Consider the following 10,526-nt stretch of genomic DNA (forward strand, 5'->3'; position numbering starts at 1 on the left):
CTCTTACCGCCAGAGCACCTCCACTGGTGGTTACTCCATCAGACACTTTGAATCCTGAGTCCTACTTCTAAGAATCTATTATAACACACTTCTCATAGAGCGGAATGATTTTTAAATGTGCACGAATCGTACAAGCTACAATCTCAGGTGAGCAAACTGTGATACCAGCTCCTAATTCCTTTACTCAATCCCAGGGTGGGAGTTGGTGGTTATCTTTGTTAGGCATTTGCCCCTTTGTTTTTGTGTGTTTAAGTCAAAACTTGAACATTGCGAGTTAAAACTAGGGACTTTGAAATTCTGAGGGTCAACTACATGTCTTTCTATTATCTCTTCTGGAGATTTGGAAATTCAGCTCTGAGACCCAAAAGGTTAATATTGATCCTTTTCTCTTGTTCTGCTGTGGATTCCCTTCCTACCTCTGCTGACTGAAATAGGGTCAAGGCAATAGAACCAACAAAACCACAGTAACTAAGATACATGCATTGGTTCATATGCAAATATTCCCCCCTCACAAATTTTAATTAGAGCAGCCACCTACAAATCCCTAAGGAGAACAGCTGAATGAATCAAGGCACAAACCAAGAAAAAACACTCTTTTATATATAAAAATTGTGGAAGACAATTGTTCAGAAATGTTCATTACAAATCACTAAACTAAATGGTCCAAAGTAGTATAATAATTGAAGTACGTTAACATGGACAGTATTTATATCTGGCTTTGTTACCCTGATTATTTGGAATGTCTTCTTCGGATATTTTCCCTTTTTCTAAGTTATATGTAGTCATATTATAATACTTAGCCACTGAGCATACCAAACCTTGCGCCTACCCCATCACCTTATCCTACAAGAAACTACTATCCCCTGGTATCCTCCTGGGACTGGATTACTTTTCCAGGGAGCTGGGAAGACTTCTCAGCTGATCTGTGAAATTTGCTACAAAAGGACAGGATAGAAAAGAGGTTCTATTCATCCCCGTAACCCTTTACCATTAAAATTTTGAAAAGAGCATAGCGCTCTACATGGAGGACCTAAGAAGGCAAAATCAATGGGAAAGCAAAGGGATAAAGGTTTCACAATTACAAAAAGGGGGTTTACATTTTATCTTATTTGGGACGTATCTTTATGTTTTCAGCTAAACATGTCTGCACATCTATATTTAGTTGAACCATGTAATTATAAAATATATTTCAGTACAAAAGTGTTCACTCCGATCGGTCATGCATTGCAATGTGGTACATTTTATTTTGTTTTATTTTTAAAGATCTTATTCACTTCTTCATGAGAGACACACAGAGAGAGGCAGAGACATGGGCAGAGGGAGAAGCATGCTCCCTGTGGAGACCCCGATGTGGGACTCGATCCCAGAACCCCGGGATCACGCCCCAAGCCGAAGGCAGATGCTCAACCACTGAGCCACCCAGGCATTCCGTAATATAGTACATTTGAAATCACATCTCTGCAATGTTACTTTCTTCCCTGGCTTTCGCTGGAGTGAAGCCATGTATGGCTAGTTGGAGTAGAGCATACCATTCAGTAGCACTTCTTACTGGATGTAGCCCCCCTAATGGTTCCAGACTTGATTGAAATTCATCGCTGAGATAAATGAAAATATAGCCTGTATGGGAGATCAGATGAGGCCAGCAGCCACCTGGCTGAGTAACCCATATCCCAGTTCACCTGCCCTGTCACATTGGATGACTAGCCCTGAGCAGAGGGTGGGAAGTATGTCTGTGTGTGCATACGTGCATGTGTATTGTAATTTCCCTTTTTACATTGTTCCTTCACACTACATACACTATGATGACTTTTTGAGTTACTCTATGTCAACACATATTCTTTGTCCTGTTTTGGTAACTGCAGAATAATCCATTATAAGGTTGGATGGACTCTCTACTCAGGTCTCACACCTGGAGTCTCTTCCTTGGATCTCATACCTAGGATCTCTTCTCAAATCTCACACCCTGTTGCTTTTTCTTGATCTGACCTCAAAGGCTGCACAGAGCATCATGTGTCTCAATTTCCAATTCTCTTTCAGATTTTATTTTCATTGTAAATTTCATCATCAGAGATGATCACATCTATGGGCATTCAACTTGTTTCCCCAACTGGAATGTGATCATTATGGTTCCTTTACTCACTGCTCAACAAATATCTGTATTCACAAGAAGGCCATGTGGTAGGGTTCAGAGGCAAAGGGCTGTGCTCTGGAAATGCAGTCCATACACCAGCCTCACCTTACTTCCTGGCTCCCAGAGCAGCTTCAACACCATATATTGTAGTGCAACATGCACTATTCCTCAACTCCATTCCAGGGGGGGAGCAAAATGATGATAACTAGAGTCACAGCCAATAACTATTGCTCACTAAGTCCACATGTGGGCTATAAAATCTGACAGGTACCTGCCATTATCCACTGCCCCACCCTTAGCAGACTGCATTTCCCAAGAACAAAGGATCAACATTCCCTGTCCATATGCTTTTTCTATACCTCATGAAGAAGGAGAGCTAATTCTTCATCTCCTTTCATCTGCATGAGTCCTGAGCTGGTTTGACAACTAGAAAATCATAGACATATCTCCACCTCTAACTTGCCTGAAAGTTTCTGCCTCCTGCCTCTTGGAAATCTTGATCTTGAGATGACCCTCTTGGAAGCCAGGGGCCATGTCATGAGAAGTCAGGCCATCTTGAGTGGCTGAGCTTCAGCTGACAACTCAGTTCACTTGTCAGATGGGAGAAGAAAACTGTCTTGAATGTATGATTAGTTTGATGTCAAAGTCCTCTTCCCAGCTACTGTCTCACCACAGCCATGACAGCCCCAGAAAAGGCCACCAATCGAGTCTAGTCAAACCAAGGAACAGTGCACAATATCAATAAATGGCCATTTTAAGCCATCGAGTTTTGCAATGGCTTGTTGTATGGTAGGAGATAACTGAAAAATTATTTTGTACTCTGAAATGAGGTACTATGAAAACAAAAACCAGGACATGTGACTTTAAGACCAGTAGGCAGGTGATGAGTAGGAAGGTCTCTACAGAGATGTCCGGGAAGATCTGGAGGACAGCGTATATTATCAGCAAAGCTGTCGCTTGCAGTAATACATGAGATTAGAAAGACATCAGGTGAATTTTTGAGTCTGACTAATGATATTTCCACATACAATATAGAATGTATCAACCAGATTCTTCTAGTGTCTCAAGATACAACATGAGAAATGGAATGGTTTTCTAAGGAGCAATAAATAGAACATCTCCCACTTATTGCTTATTGGAAGTTGGAAGTGAGAGGCTGTCAACTATGGTTTTCCAGGGGGTGAGGAGGATGAGTCCACTGCACAGCATGAGGAGCTGCATGTGTTACTGGAGAGGCAGGAAAGACGTGTGCGCATGTGCCACTGGGATCCAGATCAGAACAACGTGTAGAGTTCAATTCTGCAATGGGCTGTCTCAGACTCTCTCCAACATAAATGTCCTCACAAGCACCCACAGAAGCATGGATAACAGCGTGTGCCCCTGCATCATGTGGGGTAAGCGTGGACCGGAGACAGTACAGTGCCCATCACTGGGATGCTGGTTGGATAGATGATGGTCCATGCATGAATCTCATGCAGTACAGATTAGAAAGACAGCCCCGTATACCATCATAAAACAGAGAGCCAAAGCTTCTCACCCAGTAAAGTAACACAGAGTAAAAGTGCACAGTATGGGACAGTGTGTCTAGTATCTTGTAGAATGTTTAAAAAAACCACACACGTGGATGTATTTAACATGCACCCAGAATTACACAGAAAACCTGGTAAAAGTCATTGCCTCTGAGGAAGAGCCTGAGAGATTGGAGGCAAGTGTGGCAGATGGCCTACACAGAATGGCAATGCGGGCATACTCCTCGGAAGCTAAACATAAGAGCCCAAGTGGTTTTTTTTAATGGTGAGCTTCTTGGAGCTCTATCCTCAGACTCACAGGGTGTGAGTTTCTGTTCTTCAGTTTTCTGGAATGAAAAAGCTTGAGACATACTGAGCCAAGGTGGATGGCTCGTGGATGGATCAGGAAGTCTCCACAGGCTGTCCGTAAGGACTTCAGCATCTAGCGAGAAAGATACACACTCCAATGCCGCCAAAATTACTTTCCTCCTGGTGCCTCTATTTGTTACTTATTATAAGCCCCAGTATGCTGTCTTTTTAAATTAAGACCTTATTTTTAAAGACTTATTTTATTATTTATTTGAGAGAAAGAGAGAGAGAGAGAATGAGTGGAGAAGGGGCAAAGGGAGAGAGAATCTCAAACGGACTCCTTACTAAGTTTGGAGCCAGAAGCGGTGCTTGATCTCACAACCCAGATATCACAACCTAAGCCAAAATCAAAGGTCAGAGCTTAACCAACTGAGCCACCCAGATGCCCCAAGACTTTACTTACTAGAGCTGTTTTATGTTCACAGCAGAACTGAGGGGAAGCTACAGAGATTCCCCATATACTCCTTGGCCTCCCAGCCTCCGCCTCTATCAACATCCCCCCAATGGTAGTGACCAAGAATGAACCTGTACCGACATGTCATCATCATCTCAAGTCCAGGGTTTACAGTAGGGCTCATTTGGTGTGGTACATTCTGTGCGTTTGGAAAAAACATATAATGACAAGTATCCGCCATGATGGTATCACACAGAGTAGTTTCACTGCCCTACACTCCCTCTGTGCTCTGCCATCCATCCCTCTTCCCAATGCCCGATCTTTCACCTTCCCCGTAGTTCCGTCTTTTCCAAAGTATCATGAAGTCAAAATCAGGCAGTACGCACCCTTTTCAGATGGGCTTATTTTACTTTATAATATGCATTTAAGACTCCTCCATGGCTCTTCATGGTTGATGGCTCCCTCCTTTTCAGAGCTGAATAATATTCCTTTTTTTTTTTTTTGGTTATGTCTTTTTTCCATCTCTGCTCTTACTTGAGGAAATAAATAGTCTTACACCAATTTACAAGTGTTAACATATGCAAATGAGGAATGAAAGGATCACTGCCTTAAGTAACCTTTCGTAGTACATGTTCTCTACGACAGGTTGGGAAAAGTATACTATGCTTCCAGCCTTCGTGGCCTTCCATCATCAAGATTCCGCTAACGATAAACAGTAAAGGGTTCACATCAGTGGACCGGTTTATGTGACTTTCCATAGGCACTGTCTGTCCATAATAAACAGCCACCAGTTCTCATAGAAGGGCTCACACCAATTTCAACTGAATTTCAGGAAATTGGCAGAAATATAAAAATGATGGAGCATTTAGGGTTATTTCATCAATCAGCAGCAATAAGTGAGACATGGGTTAAGTGTGATGAGGGAAGTACATCATCTCTGCAGTAACTGGATCTCTGAGCTAGCCCGCGGACGGTGCGCAGAGCGGATGCCATGCGGGAGGCCCCCACGGGTCAAGGCCACACACTGAAGGAAGTTACCATCTTGCTACTGAGTTATGGCTTTATAATCACAAGTCTTTCTAAAATGAGGCTTGCCCACAGAGGCTAATGTGTGAGGAGCAGTAGCCAAGTGGGATGAGCAAGTCTTCAAAAACGTGGTTGAAAATTACTGTGTCAGCCCTGCTGTGAATCACTGCTGCATGGACGAACCAGAGTTTTGTTTTTTTTTTCTTAAAGGTGCTTTTCCTTGTTTAAAGAAGACACTTAAATAATTTGCTATAATGAAACAAGTGTGCAGAATTCTGATGGTCAGAGCTCATTTCTCAACACCAAGGTAAGATCAATCTACCAACCTATGATATATAGTTTGTATTTTATATATATTTATACATACACTTTTACCCTTGGTATTGAGAAATAACTTGTGATTTTCAGAATTCGGTAGACATGTAAATATATGATAACTATGTCTGTGTAAGTGCACACATACTCTTTGTATGAAGAATAAACCACACCTGTAGTCGTGGCCGAGTGGTTAAGGCGACGGGCTAGAAATCCGTTGGGGTGTCCCTGCACAGGCTCGAGTCCTGTCGACTACTGTGTGTTTTTCTCCAACACTGGAGGTTGTCCTGGGAGGAGTTCATTGGCCATTAAAAAGAAAAGAAAGAAAGAAAGAAAGAAAGAAAGAAAGAAAGAAAGAAAGAAAGAAAGAAAGAAAGAAAGAAAACAAAGAAACAAAGAAAGAAAAAACCACACAGCCAGTGAACGATGCTAGTGACCCTAATAAGGCACAGCATCTAAGTGACTCGTAATGGACACAGACTGGAAGTCACTTTCCCGCCCCACTTTGCTGCCCTACAGGCCCTACTAGTGTCTAAGTCGGTCCAGGGAAGCTGAGACACTGTGCGCATCTCCACTCGGCCGTGTAATCAACTGCGAATGTTAGCATGGAAGATTCTCTTCTAAAACTACCACTGTCATCACGACTTCCTGGCCACGAAAAACCTGACTTGCTGCTTGTTCACAGCATTTCTCTCTCTTCCATTAGAGAGAGAAAGAACTACAGACTCAGAAACCTGAGATGTGGGTTTCAAGACTGTGCCTTTTCCTCACACAACTGGGGAAGTCTAGGGCCAGGTGCTGCCTGGACATCAGGGGTCTTGATGAAGACCTCATCTGCTCCTCATGAAGCAGGAGCCTTGGAACAGATGGTCCCCAGCACCACTGGTGGCTCAAAACTGTGTCTCTGGGTGCACTTCTTCACTTTAGATCTTTCCCTTTGTTCCTTACTTGCTTTTTCCAGAAGACCTTATGTGCAATAGCATCATTGCTTTCAGGTAGAAGTGGTCAATCCGAGAAAGCATCTCCTCATTTGCGGTCCTCGTGGAGGAAACTGCAGCACTACGGGATTGATCTGCATTGTGGGCCAGGTCATCTGCAGCAGAGCTCAGGCATGAGTGATTCGGGGAAAACTTTGAGGAGGAAAGAAAAGAGATGCAATCCATACACCTGTGCAACCCGAGACGACGTGCCTGTGGGGGACACTGCTCTGTGATCTCGCAGGGCACCGTGGATATAAACCACACCTTTCACAGCTCTGCCCAGCCTGTGCAGAGGATGCCCCAGGCACACAGAGTGCAGGTGTTCCCTGCACTCTGCACACAAAGCGGCTCCTGGGGGGCAGGTAAAGTCTACCAGATGTCAGAGCTCATATAGCCAGGGGTGCGCAGAAAGAACAACGCAGGGCCCAGAGGATCCAGGCAGAGCACCCCCACAATCTGCTGCACATTCTCCACCCAGAGTAATTTGCTCAAAGTAATTCAACATTAGGAGTGAGCGGGATCACTCTTCAGCCAGGATCCACTCAGCACATCTTTTGCATGGGGCTTGGGCAGCTTGAGTCTCTACTAAGAAGAAGAATTAAGAAGGTTGTGCCCAGGCTTTTTAATAGGATACATCATTTGAGGCTCCTGCAGCCAACGTGCTGCACAGTCCTAGAGGCATCGGTGAGGCTGTGTTCTCTGTTTTACTGTCTTCCCATTTCTCCCCTTTATTTCATTGTAATTACATCCAATGCCACCATCCAATTCTCCATCACTGCTTCGGAATAACCTGAATCCTGAAAGGATAAATGTTAGACGCTTTCAAACAACAGGCAGAAATCCTACCCGAGTTTGTACGTGCCGTATAATCCCTTTAAATTACAGAAGGTGTGGTGGAACGAGAATTAATCTGAAGACAATCCACAGCTTGCATTGCTTAGAGAAACTACAGTTTTCATGTAAAAACAAACATGATGCCAATGAATCCACCATTTTTAGTTGCAGGAGTTAAGACACTGCAACACAAGGAGAATGACACCGATTAGGTTTTAGTTCACTTACACAAAGCCAACCAGGTATTTATCTGGCGGGATCAACACCACAATGAGGAGGGCTCACCTGTTTTCTCCCTTTCAGATCTGACCCACTGCTGCTATTGGGGTATAATGAGACGGGGTGACACTGAGCCAGCTCTGTGTGGTTTTCTTCCAGAACTGATTGAAGAAGTGATTGCATGCCAAGTGGGACGATTTCTCACTGAGCCAGCTAATGCCAGGAGATGTGTTAAATTATTATTATCTGTTGCCATCACTAGCTCTCAGGAAGTAGAAAGGACTTTGGGGATTATTCATGGCACTGTTTTAATAACTCTCCTGTAGCTTGGCTGATGTATGGTCATTAAAATTTTTATAGGGAGTGATTAAAGTGGAAGTGGATTTTTTGAATAGATATGGGACTTATAAAATGCTGTCTTTTCTTAAAAGATACTTTGAGAATCTTTTCAAAATAATAATTTGACCTAAAGGACATAGAAAAACTGCCAAAGCCCCATCTCTAAAGCCAACAAGAGGGATGGCAAAGTGAGAAGGGGCAGGTGCAGGGGGTTCACTTGAGAAGGGGAGATTGAATTCATTTCTCTATGGCTCCGTTATCCTTGGGGTTAAGCCAATGTGAGCAAACAGAAGTGCCGAAAGAAGTAAATATCGGCCGGAAAACCACAGACAACAAGACCAACAAATATGCCGATAAATACTAAAGATGGGGCTGAGAAATGTTTCCTTATTAATAGGTGACCCTTCATAATTTGGGCTGAGAGGTTAATTTGCTGAGCTCATAAACAGCAGACACAGGTCTGGGGCAGAGAAGGTACCATCACGAGTCTTCGCTGCTTTAAATAAGTTCTTTGACCTTGGGTGAGTCGTTCCATATTTCTGGGCACAGGTAGTGATGTGGTGAGACACAGCATACTGCAGCGGTATGGGCTCCAGCCTCGGGCCCCAACCGTCTGTGTGTTCTGGCCCAGGGCTCCTCCAACTTGTAGAGTAGACAAGCTACAACCTCATGGTGTTTCCTTTTCCTTGATTACAAAATGGAAGTGTCGACATTACCTGCTTCACAGGGTTGTTTCAAGGACTGAATGGATTAAAATATCAAATATTAGGAAACGTACTGTGAAATAGTAAGTGCTCCTTGACAATGCCTTATTACGATTGCTACTGATTGTTTTAGACACGATTATTTGTCTATAAAAGGGCAGACTGGCTGAGTGGTCTCAGATAAGTGGCCATACTGACCTGTCTATTGTTACACAGAGAATTTTCTGGAGATGCCATGAAAGAAATGGTTAGACTGTTCTTCATGGTAGAGTAACTACCCATTAAATGCCAACTTCACTCTCCTTGAGACAAACTGCTAGTTTATTTCAACACGAGGTCTCCAGGTCAATTCTGAGACTCATAAACACCTTTGGTGTCTACTAAGGAGCTGTTTCCTTCTTTGAGATGAAAACTGGGTTTTCAGCATGCATATTTATGTAGTCCTATCGATTCATCTGTGTGTTGCCTAGCTTCTGACTATACCCTGGCACAAAGTTCAGTCTAGAGTGATTTGATGGAAAATTTGCAACACGTGGGATATTCTCATGGATGAAACAGTTAGATTTTGCACTGATTATATAGTATACAACTTTCTGCATTTTTTCCCAAGTAAATCTCACACTATGTTCGCATATGCTTCTTATTTTTAGCAAATAATTTCCAAGAAATTGGGATCCCCATTTCTTGTAATTAATGTACAGCAGCAAAATAAGATGTTTCCCATAACTCCACCAATGTTGATAAAATTCCTTCCTCATGGAATCACTATTGAAATTATATCCTCAACACAGCTGCACATTGTCAGCATTGAAGCCTCTCATCTCCCCCAAGAATACCCAACTCTTCTGCAATTGTGGACATGGGTTTCATCTCTTACAGTGTTGCCATTAATAATATATTTAATTATGAACTCATAAAAATTAATATTGCAAAATGCAGCTAAGTGACTGACTAAATATTTGAAGCAGGTGGAGTTCATGTAGGGCATTAAGTAGAGAGCATATTTTAATGGTTTCCTGGCCCCATTCCATCTCAGGAGGATTGTGTGCATTAGCCATGTAAAAAGCCCATCCTACATGGCCCAAAGATGAAGCTGAGAACAATCATTTAGAGATCGGGGCACAGTGAGCTTTTAGATAAAATAGGCTTATGGGGTTAAAGACTGGCTGCTGACTGATCTCCTTAGGATATATTTAATCCAAAAGCAAGAGTAACAGACTGGGGCCAGAAACTACTTGGGATAATAAGAAAGTTTTAAAAATAAATGCATGAGGTCACGTAGGGTAACAGTCAGAGTTAAAGATGATCTAGTTTATAAATTATTGTTTACTATGAGTTCAGAAAATCACACTGACACGGCTGGATGGGACTCTGAATTCCCACAATAAAATATGTCTTCATTTAAAAATGAAACAAACTCTTTAAAACTACAACTTGTGGGATCCCTGGGTGGCTCAGCAGTTTAGTGCCTGCCTTCGGCCCAGAGTGTGATCCTGGAGTCCCGGGATTGAGTCCCACATTGGGCTCCTTGCATGGAGCCTGCTTGTCTCTCTGCCTGTGTATCTGCCTCTCTTTGTGTGTGTCTTTTACGAATAAATAAATAAAATCTTTAAAAAAACTACAACTTGTTTACACAAATTTAAAAAGCCTATTTTCCATTAATTCCCTCTGAGCACAAGGCCTTTCAATAAACATTCATAATTTTTT

At 42.7% G+C, this 10,526-nt stretch overlaps 1 non-coding gene across 1 annotated transcript; it reads left to right on the plus strand.

The window, feature by feature from the left end:
- The first annotated feature begins 5,918 nt into the window (after window positions 1-5,918).
- On the plus strand, window positions 5,919-6,000 carry TRNAS-AGA (transfer RNA serine (anticodon AGA)). Its single transcript has one exon. It is a non-coding gene; the product is annotated as a tRNA-Ser (tRNA).
- Window positions 6,001-10,526: the final 4,526 nt, after the last annotated feature.

The sequence above is a fragment of the Canis lupus genome, chromosome 2 (genome assembly GCF_003254725.2).
Source record: "Canis lupus dingo isolate Sandy chromosome 2, ASM325472v2, whole genome shotgun sequence".
Lineage (NCBI taxonomy): Eukaryota > Metazoa > Chordata > Mammalia > Carnivora > Canidae > Canis > Canis lupus.